General features: G+C 43.9%; 1 protein-coding gene across 49 annotated transcripts in view; it reads right to left on the reverse strand.

Annotated features, from left to right (window-relative positions):
* MAGI1 (membrane associated guanylate kinase, WW and PDZ domain containing 1) overlaps positions 1–13,137 on the reverse strand; it is a 458,236-nt gene that overhangs the window by 158,813 nt on the left and 286,286 nt on the right. For 5 of the 49 annotated variants that reach the window (XM_083600357.1, XM_083600350.1, XM_083600347.1 and 2 more), the window contains exon 1: positions 5,676–6,012. The exons of 40 other annotated variants lie outside the window; for them this stretch is intronic. The gene's annotated coding sequence lies outside the window, so the exon portion shown is untranslated. Of the gene's footprint in view, positions 1–5,675; positions 6,064–13,137 lie in introns of those variants that run through there. 4 more of the 49 variants (XM_083600351.1, XM_083600358.1, XM_083600354.1 and 1 more) reach the window with 3 other exon arrangements.

A 13,137-nucleotide genomic window follows, 5' to 3' on the forward strand; every position in this document is an offset into this window, starting at 1 on the left:
CCACCCCCAGCCAACTCACCCTCGGCCAGCTCTCAGGGCAGTGGGCAAAGCACACACCTTCTCTCCCTCAACTTTCACATGCACACACACTCAGCTCAGATCAGCTGAGAAGGAGAAATTACTGTCCACCCTTCATTCATCAAATATCCAGTCTGATAACTGGGGATATAGTAATTTGCATCCCCATTAGGGTGCTGGACTTTGCCCACCCCAGCACTCTGCATAATTATTTTTTGCTGCTGCTAAAGCCTTTGGGGAGGGGGAAGGAGACGGAGAGAAATCTAGCAGGGTGGGGAGAGATCAGGCATCTGAACTGGGTGCTGGCCATCCCTGAGCTACAGCTTCCATCATGTGAAAAATTAATGAATGAGAAGTGGTAGCTTAGTTTTACTATGACATAAATAGGAGTTCAACTGGATGGTGAGCAATTTTACCACACCGTCTCTTTTCATGTCTCGATAGGCATAATTAGTTGGAAGCTTTTTTTCCAAATGCCCTATTTTTTTAAAATGTCAGCATCACGCCATCCCATAAGTGCTTCCAAATTTTATTTTAAATATATGAACCTATGTACTGGAGCTGCCATTAGGCTATGTATGCTGTGAGAAGGGGTCCAAATATTTCATCCCTATTCTCCACCTTCCCCTGGATTCCCTTTTCCTGTTTCCTCTCAAGTTGTCACTGTCATCCCCAAGTCGCTATACCTTATTGTAAATAAGTCAAAAAGCATATAATGGAAATGATCACATATTCTTCCCCTGCCCCCACCCCCTGCCTTCCTCTGTTGTTTCCCTGTTTTAGATTGTTGGTTCCTTGGGCTATCACTTTTTGTAAAATGTCATGTATACAGATGGTACTAAAAACATAAAACTCCTACTATATAAGAATGATCTTAAAGTAGATTAGAGAACCTCAGGCCAGATGTGGCCCTCTAGGCCTCTCTATCTGCACCTCAAGGGACGCAGGTGGCGCTGTGGTCTGAACCACTGAACCTCTTGGGCTTGCCGATCAGAAGGTCGGCGGTTTGAATCCCCACAACGGGGTGAGCTTCCATTGCTCTGTCCCAGCTCCTGCCAACCTAGAAGTTCGAAAGCACGCCAGTGGAAATAGATCAATAGGTACTGCTGTGGCGGGAAGGTAAATGGCATTTCTGTGCGCTCTGGTTTCTGTCACAGTGTTCTGTTGTGCCAGAAGCGGTTTAGTCATGCTGGCCATATGACCCGGAAAACTGTCTGTGGACAAACGCCGGCTCCCTCGGCCTCAAAGTGAGATGAGCGCCACACCTCATAGTCGCCTGTGATTGGACTTAACTGTCCAGGGGTCCTTTACCTTTACCTTTTATCTTCACCTCAAAACCCTTCCCAGCCACAACCCTCGTTGACCCTTCTTTGCTCCATGAATGGAACTGCTTGGCTCTAGAATGTCCTTGAACTATGATAATAATATCTCGTTTTTCTGAATGGGGGATACAGAGGTGTATATCAGCACGTGTAGAAAGTAGCCAACCGCACAAAGGGAAAATATACCACCGTTGTTTCACCCACTCTTGCCTCTACCACCAGCGTGCAGCCCTCAGAAGGTTGACCAAATAGGAACATGGCCCTTGAGCTAAAAAAGTCCCCCCATCCTGTCTTAAAGACTCTCTCATGTGAAAAGTCAGTATTGCATATTCAACACCATGTGCAGGATTCCCCAAAAAATTGCTATTCTGTTATCCCATGATACTACTACGTACTGGTGTCTTTGAGTGTCTTCACTTGAGGCCTGCTGCCCATGTATGATGAAGATGCGCAGAAGTAGCACATTGGCTATAGCAATATTTTCCATTCAGAATCCTCCAGGTTTAAACATTATGGTTCAGTAATGCTTAGAGTTTCTGAGCATGCTCCAAAATCAGCAACACACAAGTCCTATTGTTCTTTTGCAGATGAAGCTGATGTGTAAGTAGTTGAGATTTAATAGGGCTGAGCATCTCATATTTTTTCAGTCTTTGGTAATGAAGCACTATAGGGCAAAGGATTGCCCAGTGCAATTCTGCAATCGCAGACTTAAATGTCCACAAATTGTTAAATAAGAGCATGAAACAAAAGCCTAAGTACAATTCACATTTCTAGTTAATTTATTTCCCCACTTTAGTCTGCATTTTCCCATTTTCTGACCATTATCATGCTAGGCTTCTCAGCAACTCTAGGAACTGTTCTAATCTGTCAATTAAAGGGAAGCAAGAGTAGATGAGTTCTATCTCAAGGAGCAAAGGGTTCATACAGGTAAGGAGTGGAGAACCCTTTCATTTCCCATCACTTGTCAGGGACCCTTCAGCCCCTCAGCTCTAGTTGGGATCACTCCCAGTTTCTTAAGCAGACATTGGGGGTGGGGTGCTTCCAGCTACAAGAAATTAAGCTGCAGCTGAGAATGAGTTTAGAGACCCTGATGCTCTCATGTTGGCCACTCTGGTTTTCTTCCTTAACCAGTGCACATCTGGACTTAAATCTATCACTTTGGTTCAGTTAAACATAACACACACACCCCAGACACGTAGAGCCAAAAGGCAATTATCCCTCCAACTAATAAACAATAAATATCATTCTTGAGCAAGAGTGAACAGATCACCTGGTACTATTTTTTCTTGAGTGCATAGCTACCATATGCACCACACGATTAACAATTCATTCAATGCCTTTTGGACATGGCAATATATGTTTGAGGTCAAAAGAATAGTAATCCTAGCCATTCTCAAGTGTGACACACCATGTTGCCAAGCTATTGTGGTGATATAAATTAAAGAAAACCAAGAATCAAGGACATGCAATTCAAATGAGCATCCGACAGAGGACGAGATGGTTGGACAGTGTTCTCGAAGCTACCAACATGAGTTTGACCAAACTGCGGGAGGCAGTGGAAGACAGGAGTGCCTGGCGCGCTCTGGTCCATGGGATCATGAAGAGTAAGACATGACTAAACGACTAAACAATAACAACAAAACACAACATTTAGCACAAAACAGTGGAAGAAACGGGGTGTGGGATTGAGATATGATGCAAGGTCCCCTAAAGAGAGGTCACCAGGAAGCAAAGGCGAGGATCATGAGAAAATGGAACTGTTAGATTCCAGTGCTAACCAAACCCCACATGGTATTGTGGGGCAAGTGGGGCACACAAAACCGACCATAGTACTTTCAGGTTTAGGAAAGACATGCAATACAAATGGGGCATTTTAAGAGGAAGAGGGTGGGGAGACCTATCAAGGAGCTGGTTGTGATTATTCTGTCCATCACTATGACTCCCCTGAGGAGTCCTTTATCACTCTCTGAGAGGCTTGATACAAACAGAGGAAAACTGTTTAAGTTTGGGCCAAGTGTAATTACCACAAAGGCAGATGGCTTATGGGGCAGTCTCCACACCTGTCCTCAGCCCAGAGCCAAGCAGAAACAAAAGAGAAGGAAGGGGCCCCCACGCATCAGTGTGGTAACATCCCTGAGGGCATTGGCTCTTAGTAAACTGTTCTTCCCTTCCCCCCACCCCCTTACAAAAACACACATTCATACCACTCCTGTACCAATAGCAAGTACAATGAGAAAGCAGCTTAGTGTTCTGCATTTATGGAAGGGATGAGAGGATGCATTTTTGCCAATGCCTAATTATGTGTATATAGTGGAAGAGAGGCAGCTGGGGAGAGGTTTACCTCTCTCCCACAACATTTAACAGAAGCACATTTGCCATTGCAAAACACAAGTGCAACTGTAAAGGTATCTTCCAAGGATATGGAAGCTTCTGATTAAACTGAATGGTTCCAGTGCAGTTGCAAATAGGCACATACTAGCATTATTATTTTATTATTATTATTATCATTGGGACCCTCTTGTTCCCTGATGCGATGTCAAAGAAGGTTAGAACTCCAACGTGAAAAACATACAAGCAATCAAAAGTTATGTTTCTTTAAAGGCTAACCTCATGCTAAAGTGTTAGACCAAAGCCAAATATTTCTTTTCTGTGCGAAACCTAAGAAAAAGTCATTCCCCAGAAATCTCTCACAGTGGTGTCATTTTTTCCCCTTACAAAAACACACACAACACACCAAAAATCACTTACTATACAATTGCAGCTCTTTGCATTTCACCCATTTGCCTTTGAATGCATTTATTGCAAGCAGGGAACAGAGATTTGACATTCCAGAAATAGAAGCAAAGTATTGGCCATTGCTTAGCATTCAGTGATGAGCCTGTGGCAACAGAATCGTTCACACCCAGAAGGTGGAGGGAGCCAGACTGCTGGGAGTTTTGGCATTCTCCACAGATGCAAGTTCAATATCGGATCCTTTTGCTCGCTTCTGCCCAAATACCGTATACCACACATCTCTGTGTGTGTGTGTCAAAGAGAGAGAGAGAGAGAGAGGTGTGTGACATCTTCAAACACTATGCTGAAATATAAGGAGAAAATTGCACTTCTTTTTTAATCAACTACCAGGCGATTTGGAGCCTGATTTATTAAAGCCACATCAAATACCACTCCAGGAAAGAAAGAAAAACCGTGGCAGAGTCTGCTGTTAAGAGGAACCTGAGAAATGCAGTGCTCATGAAGCCAAGAGAACAGCTTGTCAATAAATGGGGAGGGCGGAGGAGGAGGAGGAGGGGAGGCAGGTTCACATAATACACTTTTGGCTAAGTTGACAGCCTTTTCCCAGCCTACAGTTTCTGAGCCGCCTTCCGCATCCTTCTGATATTGTGACTCAAAACCTACCCCAGCCTTCTCCCCAGACCACAAGGGTCAGCAGACCTGTTTCTTCAGGCAATAGACGGTTAACTCACAAGGGGGTGCTCTCTCTAGTGAAGCTGAAGGGGGTGGGGAGAGGGGGGGGAGAGAAAGAGAAGAGGGAGAGGGAAGGGAAGGGACTGCACAATAGCGCGCAACACAAAAGGCCATCCTTCTCACCCTGCCTGCCTCTCCATTTTCCCCAGCTGAGACCCAGCTTCATTCAAACAGCATCTTTATTTTTATTTTTTAAAAAAGCCAGCACAATGCAAAGGAGGGGAACTAAGTAGCCGCCGTACAAGAATCAGGAAAGGGAATGGGGGGAGATCGTTGGGGGAGGGGGTTGTTTAATCTCGCCCCTTCCATGTAAATATTGCTACCTCCTCATTCTCCCTGGAAAATATTGTGTGTGTGCATCTGTAAGCCACCAGTAGAATATTGCGATTCCCCCATATTGCATTGGGCGAAGCTGCCTCCGAGAGAGCAGTGAGCATCCTCGCTTCTCTCAGCAAGAGAGGCAAACACAGTAGATAATCGCACGAAAAACATGGCTGGCTGGTGCATCGACAGATGCAAACAAGAACTTACCGACTGGGGCTTATTTAGAGCAGCACAGCATTCAAAAGGAAAAGGCAAACATCACCAGCACCCCACACACCCCACGGCCACTCCGGAGCTGCGTCCCCGTTCATTAAAAGGGCAAAGAGCCTTTCGCATTTTAAATCAAAGTTTTGCCGCCGACAGCCAACTGCAGCCCGCCTGCCTGTTGGAAAAAGGTCTGGCCGATATTGCACGGATCTCCTTTTGCATCGCAGCCTTATTCTTCGCCCCTGCCTTCCGCTCACCCGTCACTCAATCGGAAGCAAAGCAGACGAGGATATGAACAAAAAAAATAAATCGCGAAGGGAAATGTTGTTGTTTCTTTACCTGATTGCACGCAACTTCACCGGCGAGAGCGCGAGGCAGAGATTCCGGAGGTAACGCGGAGAGGAAGAGAGAGAGAGAAAAAAACCCGGCGAGGTTTTCACGTCCCTCCTTTCCCCCTCCTCCTCCCTCCCCGCTTTTCGCAGTCCACCGTCTCATCTACATGCATCTGAGCGAGCGGTCGCCAGCAGCTGCTTCTTTTTCTTAAGCCCACAGGCAGAGAGCCCAGGAGTCCCCCTGCCCAGAGCCCCCGCGCGGTGGTGGGCGCGAGCTCCGAGCGCGCGCACCCCGAGCGCTGCTGCTGCTGCTGCGAGGCGAGCCTCTCCCGGCCCTGCCGCGTCCCTCTGGCGAGCAGCGCCCGGCTACCTCCACATGGCCTTTGGATAAACCAGGCTCTTCTGGCACAGCAGCCACGGAGCAAATCAAGGCACAGCTGGGAGGTGGAGGGAGAGGAGAAGCTCTGGGCTGGGCTGATAGGTGAAGACAGCCCATTAAACAGGCAGCAACAGCAAGAGGAGGTTGTCGTCGTCGTCGTCATCATTATCATCATCATTATCATTATTATTATTATTATTATTATTATTATTATTTTGACAAGGGGCTGAAATCAGGTTTCCTCTCTCCTGGGAGACTCATCACCTGACTCATTACAAATACAGTGGTACCTCAGGTTACATACGCTACAGGTTACATATGCCTCAGGTTACAGACTCCGCTAACTTTGCTTCAGGATGAGAACAGAAACCGTGTTCCGGTGGTGCAGCGGCAGCAGGAGGCCCCATTAGCTAAAGTGGTACCTCAGGTTAAGAACAGTTTCAGGTTAAGAACGGACCTCCGGAACGAATTAAGTACTTAACCTGAGGTACCACTGTACCGGTTTCATCCTACTTGCCTTGAAATATCTGGCAACAGAATGGAAGGGACCCCAAGGTTCATCTAGTCTGACCCCCCCCCCGCAATGCAGGCGCACTCTTCTGACCCTATTTCCCAGAGGCCATCTCCTATGCCACAGGCAAATGTCTATGCATACTGATTTTTGCCTTGCATGAGGAACCCGTCTTTGTTTAAAACCCGTATCTGAAGTTGCGCACATCCGCTGCAGAGCCCGCCAGCTAGCTCTCTTTTCCAACCCTTGGCTTTGTAGCCTCTGTAGGGTCAGGATGTGCCTATATCAAAATAATAAATTTTGCTGAATATCTTTGAAATGCAGCACCCATTGTTTAACAAGCACAGCCCCCATCTGTTCCCAGAGCAAAGCACCCTATTATAGCTTTCTCGTGTGTGTGTGTGTGTGTGTGTGTGTGTGTGTGTGTGTGTTAAAAAAAGGAAAAGGTGGCGATCAGCTTATCAATACCCTTGCCTCAGAAGCCAATGCAAACAGGCTAATAATGGAGAATAAATACACCAGGGTAGAAAAGTCCTCATGAAATGGAGGGCTGGGGAGAAGGCAGGGAGATGCAGATTTTGGGTAAGGACCTTGGTCTGAAAGAGTCAGATGCATTACAATGATGCCTTATGCAAGCTGAGATTATTTGTCTCCATTATTTTATTTAAATTATTTCTACAATGCTTTATACATCAAAAGAAATCTCAAGGCAGGTTTTATATCAGACAGGTAAGCCCTCTATTATCTTTTCAGCACCTTCCATTTCCAACAAGTCCTTTAAGTGGAGATTTTGTATATGTTGTCAAGTGTGGGGCAAGTGGGCGCGGCTTGGGGAAAAAGAGCCTCCTGGGCCAAATTAGGACCCCTGCTGCGCTGGAGGGATCTCACTAGTGCTCTCTAAACAATCTGAGCAGTGGCAGACAGCAGGAGTACCACTTGGCAATGTGGCCAAAAAATCATATTAATGATCAAATCTTTGGCCAGGGGTCAGATACCGACCAAAAAAAGAAAGAAAATAAAACACTGTCTGTTTGATTTTTCTTATGCAAATTTAAAATACTGAAATTGACTAGTCCCCATCCCCCCACTGCAAATAGCATTTTGAAACAGACAACTTTGGGTGGATTTGAGTTATATCCTCTAACTGGTAGAGAAATACTACAAAGGATCAGCCAGAGCTCAGAATACAGTAACATCATCAACAATGTGAGATTAGAGCATGTCTTGATAATGGAAGGATGCTTAGCCTACAGAAAGGGTGGGAATCTTTTGGTCTCCCAGATATTGCTGCACCAGAGTTCCCATCATGCTAATGCGCTGATGGGACGTGGAGCCCCAAAACTTGGGAAGGGTCCCACATCCGGAGTACAGGAAGGCTTTCATTTGGCTAAACTCTTAGTTGCTCATTCAACCATGGTTTAGACCAGAGATGATCACTCTTGTGCCTTTATTAAAAGAATGCATACATGTAAACCTTCCGTATCTGAGATCATTGAAGTTGTGGCGAAACTAAACATGATACATTCATGTTCTTCAAGTTTATTGTTCTAGTCAAAGGACCAGAGAGACTTGTAGCGATAGTATTAAAAAATATTATTTATAATATTGACCATACATATAAAAGAATTGGGATAACTTCATTGGGGAAAATTCCAGATGGATGGCTAGATACCATAGAACCACAATGCTTAAAGAACTTTTGTTGTGTAATCACTGTGATTTAATCTTGTAGCCAACTAAGTTCTACTCAGAGTAGAAGCACTGAAATTAATGAACCTACAGCAGCCATGTCCATTCATTTCAATTGACCTACTCTGAGTAGGACTAGCATTGGATACAACCCAGTTTTCCATGCTACTTTGTAGACAAGAACCATTCAACTTGTTGACAGCATTGTACTTCACAGTATGTTATCACCAACATACTATATCACCAACTGCCAAGAAAATCTGTTTCTTTGCTCTCATTCAGCTTCACAGCAACAGCACTGCTTAAACAATAATGAATAGCAACTAAATAGCCCTCATTAAAAGCTCTACTAAAAGTTGACAGTATGTTTGATAACTCCCTTTCAATATGTAATTATTAAATATGCTGTCGAACAGCAGATTGATTTAGATGCTTTTATACTTATGCATTTAAACATATTCTGATCACATCTGAAATGTTTTCTCAATGGCCGTTATTCACATCAGGAATTCTAATTGTAATACTTTAAAAAAAACCAACAACCCCAAAGCATTCTACAGTCTGATGTTAAACAACACACTCTTGAAGTACATCACTATTATTCCTGTTTTATCCATTGGAAATTAAACTAAATTACAGTGTCTTGCTCAAGAATGAATGGTAGAGATACACGTTGAACCTAGGTTAGCACACTAAATTTACTACCATAAGAAGCAGTGGTGGCCATTAGTTCATCCAAGGTATGGTCTGAAAGCACATGGTGGAACCACGGTACTGAAGCTGATTTAAAGCACATTTTCCTGATAAAGGATTTGTTGGGGGTGCTGGGAGTTGCAGTTCTGTTGAGGGTTCGTTACAGTGCTTTAAATGTACCATGCGGTGTGTATACAGTCTAAGCAAATCTTGGTCTGGTCAGTTCCTGGATGGGAGAAAATGTGGGAATCATCTATCTATTACCTTCACATTTAGTGACAAGCGGGATACAAAAGTTAAAATGAAAATAACTTAAAAACAGCTTCAGCAGGGGGCTGGTCCACTGTCCCTCAGACCTTGTGGGGGGCTGGACTATATTTTGAAAAAAAATTTAAAAATGAATGAATTCCTATGCCCCACAAATAACCCAGAGATGCATTTTAAATAAAAGGACACATTCTACTCATGTAAAAACACGCTGCTTCCCGGACTGTCCACTTGGAAGTGAAAATGAAGCAAGCAGCAACACCCAAGAACCTTAAAAGATTCCTTAGAACCAGAACACCATGGCAAGAATTTTTCACAGGATGTAGCAATCCTGCACCTCTAAATCTACTTTCATAATGGCTTGAGCAATGTCTCATGCAGAAAAGATCCCACACAAATATTCGACCCTGCTATTACGACGTCTGCCTTCCTTATCACATCTGTGCATTCACAGATGTCCTTAGTGACTCTCCCACTCCTATGCATTGCAGGTGATGGTGATGAACCTGGTGCCCTCCAGATGTTGCTAGACTACAAATCGTATCATTCCTGGTCATTGCTGCCTGCTGCTGAAAAGCACCTGGGTCAGTTGAGGAGACCGGTGATGTAGCCGAGTCAGAGTGAGAACCCTTTCCAAGTCAGAACTGGGCCCCTGCCAGAGTCTGACCTGGCTCACAACTGACACTAGGCCTGCTTTTTACATTCCTAGGCCTTCTAATCTAAACTCTTTTATCGCTTTGAGGGCATTATGTTTTCTTCTACCTTAGCTTTTTGATCCTCCTGCTTCTAGCCCCCAGTATGTTGTGTGCTTCCTAAATGCTCTTATTGTTCTAGCTGAGCTCTGAGGTCCCTTCCAACTCTATTTGAAGGTTGGGTTATAAATTTCTATAATGCGTACATAACATTTTAAGCTTTGCTTTGCTTTGGATTGCCAAGAATATGCCTTTGATGTGCATACAGCTGTGTGCCATGTTATTGGATGTTTTACATAGCTTTTTTAAAGCAGCAACCCATGCCCAAGCCCTAGGACTACAGTTAAGAAGACTTGAACCAGCAGTTTAACTACCTAAAAAAGTGGCTGTTCTGCCCCCTCAGTGGGATTCCCTTGGGAGATTCCCACTCTTCATAGGAAGAGTGGCAATATTCTCAACTGCAGGAAAACATAAAATACAGATCATCTGCCAGTTTGGAAAGCGCTAGACGGCTGGAATTATTGGGTCTGGAAAGGGTTGTTTGGCTGTGACTGAATCTCTGTGCATATATACAGGAAGAGAAGGACACGCAGCACATAGTTCAAAGGGCTGCAGGGCCCCCAAATATAGTTTGGAACAGGAGCTGATGTCCTCTGCTCCACTATCACAGAATAAACAGCACAGAATGAGAGATGCTGGCCTTCTGTTGTGCCCTTCATCAAAAACAAAGAGCCTTAGAGCATGAGTACCCCTGGAGACTGATTTTTTAAAAAAACAAGTCTCATTTCATCTGTATCAACTGCATACAGATGGTAAACAGTACTTATTCCTATATGGTTTGGTTTTTTGCTTTGCTTAGCTGTGGGGCACCTGAGACATCCTGCCAGCACAGAATACTGATAAGTAATCATGGATCCAGGAGGTCTATTACCTGCTGATGCCCTACTTCGCTAGCTGCAACAATGATGACATGCTTCAAGAAGGAAGCAAACAGCATGGCCCTTGCCTAGTTTCCATATGCATTTTGAATTTGGCAAGGAGGTTTTTACATCGGTCAGCCTGATGAACGCTGGCACAGCTTACTTGACACATTTGGTTAGGGTTTCTGTATGATGCACTGGGTGTGTAAAGGTAAAGGTAAAGGGCTTTACTGGCTGGGGGAGCTGGCGTTTGTCCGCAGACAGCTTCCGGGTCATTTGGCCAGCATGACTAAACCGCTTCTGGCGAACCAGAGCAGCGCATGGAAACGCTGTTTACCTTCCCGCTGGAGTGGTACCTATTTATCTACTTGCACTTTGACGTGCTTTCAAACTGCTAGGTGGGCAGGAGCAGGGACCGAGCAATGGGAGCTGACCCCGTTGCGGGGATTCGAACCACCGACCTTTTGATCATCGAGGTTTGCGCCTAGCCTCAGGCACACAGTCTCCTTGACTGCCCTGGGCAAGCTGCTATCTCTTTAGCCAAAAATAGCACACAGGACGGCTGTGAAACGAAAAAGCAACTCTGAACTCTACAGGTGGCCTAACAAACAGATCTACTGCATACTGTTGAATATTTTAAAATAATTTGCAGATAAATTTACAGAAAAGAGATAATTTCTATTATCTCTACTCAGCCATTACAAATACTGGGAAATAAACGTATGTGTGTGTGTGTGTGTGTGTGTGTGTGAGAGAGAGAGAGAGAGAGAGAGAGAGAGAGAGATTTTTGTTTCATAAACTTCCAACTTTATTTTATTTATTTATTTCCCTTTCATCACCATAAAACCATAAGGTCCCAGGGGAGACTACATTAAAATGCAATATTTAAAATGTGTGGAAGGCAGATAGATGTCTGTAGCAGCAAGCATTTTTTTCTTGTATCCATGGAGATTCCTTGTGCTTTTTGGAACCCTGGAGAAAACCCTGGAGGGTTCTGAAATGGAGGGGGAACTTCCATGGATCCAAAAGGCTCCCCCACATTGCAGGATTTCCATGAGTTGGAAGGTGATGGAATCGATTGGGGTGGGGTGGAGGGAAGAATCAGGGCGCTCGTCCCCTCCACCCTCTCACACCTTTTATTCCTGACATTTGTAAAGCCTGTATGTAGCTATCCTGTTCAGTAGAGACTGGTGAATTCTGAATCTGCTAATGCCATTTATAGAGTGCTATCAATGTACACGATAGTTTCCTAAGCACGGTAACTTAATCACAACACGTAGGCTCCAAGAAGCTTACAAGTGAAATGTTTCTTGCTGGGATGGGGAGAAAATCGAAGGGAGGCATGGGTTAAAGAGGATTACAAACCACAGACCTTAGGTTTAAACAAACTATGTTGCTGGCATAGATACTGTGAGACTTATTTAGAAACACATCCTAATTTTCTAGCAGTGGTCTATGATCTCTCATCTACAATGTTTTGTGGATATATTTGTATTTCATTTCAAATAATAATAATAATAATAATAATAATTTATACCCCACCCATCTGGCTGGGTTTCTCTAGCCACTCTGGGCGGCTTCCAACAAAATATTAAAATACAATAGTCTGTCAAACATTAAAAGCTTCCCTAAACAGATAATGCAATTTATTTGAAACAAGAATTCCACACACTTAGTACTGAAGTCATAAGCTTTTACATATTTTCAGAATTCTTTTTACGTGTTTGAGATTTGTTTCAACAGTATTTTTATTTGTATTATTTTACCACTTTGTTGTTTGCCACCTTGGGTAACTGTGGAAGGAAAGGCGAGATAGAAAATAACAGCAGTAGCAGCAGCAGCAGCAGCAGCAACAACAATGACACTACACAGCAACAAATATATGCCAAAAAAAAATGACATCTAATTGTGACAGTATACAGAAAGTTGTGCTTTAAAGCCTGGAATTCAAAGCACTCATTAGCAAAGCTGGCTTTCTATCATACAAGGAACTCAATATTTTACATAAGTCAATAAAAATAACCCAATTTTCTACTTTTGAATGCTGGGAATGTACGGCTGTGGTACTCAGGTGTGGTCACCTGAATTAGAGTTGGGAAATAGATGCTTGAACACCAAGTTGCTGCTGTTACCTTTGCTAGAAAGATAAATTGAGAAACTTAAAATGGAAACTATTATCTTCGATTGCTTTCCGCCTTCCTAACTGTGTGGGGTTTTTTTAAAGAAAACCCAACAGTGAGACTTACTAATGTTTAGAAACAAGCAAAATTTAGGGTGCCCACATTCAATTTTGGGTATCATCTTAAGGAAGTTTTTAA

This window comes from Podarcis filfolensis, assembly GCF_964270895.1.
Source record: "Podarcis filfolensis genome assembly, chromosome: 2".
Taxonomy (NCBI): Eukaryota; Metazoa; Chordata; class Lepidosauria; order Squamata; family Lacertidae; genus Podarcis; species Podarcis filfolensis.